This window comes from Arachis duranensis, chromosome 10, assembly GCF_000817695.3.
Source record: "Arachis duranensis cultivar V14167 chromosome 10, aradu.V14167.gnm2.J7QH, whole genome shotgun sequence".
In the NCBI taxonomy this organism is placed as follows: Eukaryota; Viridiplantae; Streptophyta; class Magnoliopsida; order Fabales; family Fabaceae; genus Arachis; species Arachis duranensis.
Window position 1 is genome coordinate 44,545,506 of NC_029781.3, and position 1,149 is coordinate 44,546,654.

Here is a 1,149-nt window from a genome sequence, read left to right on the forward strand (position 1 = left end):
GCTGAGTGGTCTAAAGACATCTGAGCTTTTTCTGTGAGCCCATAATAGAAGATGTCTAACTGTACCCACTCTGAAAACATTTCAGAGGGGCATTTTCTTAGCATACCTCTGTACCTCTCCCAGGCATTATAAAGGGATTCATTATCCTCTTGTTTAAAGCCTTGGATGTCCAGCCTTAGCTGTGTCATCCTTTTTGGAGGGTAAAATTGATTCAGGAATTTATCTGATAACTGTCTCCATGTTTTTATGCTTGCTGTGGGTTGGTTATTGTTCCGAGGGTTACCTGAAACGTGTAGCTCGGTCGTCTGGCAAGACCCGAGGTGAGGGTGCTGTGACCCGAGCTTGATGTGCCGAGCGGCTGGTGGTTGTACCTGCAATGACACTCCGATGCTTAAGTTAGCATGGGTCCAAGCAGATATTGAGTAGAATTAGAGTATGAGTTATACCTGGGTGCTCCAGTGTATTTATAGTAGTTGGCTGTGATCTTCCCTGGATAAGATATTCTTATCTTATCTTATCTTTTGGGAGTTTTATCCCTATCTTTGCGGAACCGCCTTTCCTAGGCCTTTTCGGCCTTTAGGTTTTGGGCTTCGTTCCTTTTGATGGGCCTTCTTAGCTTATTTGTCCGAGGTCCGACCTCAGGCGTGGGCCTTGGGATGAGGTCGGACCTTCTATGAACTTCCCGAGTTTGGGGAGCTCGGTCAGGGTATGAACAGGTACCTAGTAGGACAGCTGCCTATATTACACCCAGGAATCGCAAGGTATGAAGAAGTGAGGGATGAATTAGCACAAGAAGAGAGAAAAAGGGTGGAAGAGAGCCATGAATCAGTGAGGAAGGCACTTGCGGATTGGAAGCAAGCAAGATTGGCTCGGCTGCAAGGAAGTGCAAGAGGACACCAGTAGGACCAGCAAGGAAAAAAGCAAAGACGGCCACAAAAGTAAAAGGTGGTGGAGTTCCTTCGTTACTCCATTTCTTTTTCTATGCTTTAAATAAGGAAGATCTTGTATGGAATAGAACATGCTTCCTTGTTAGTTTGAACATTTTCAATTCTGCATCTTAATGCTCTTATTGCTTAGGTCCATGAACTCTGGTTTAAGTGTCACTGCTTCTTTCCCTTATTTACTTGTAAGCTTGTCTATTTGTATGAA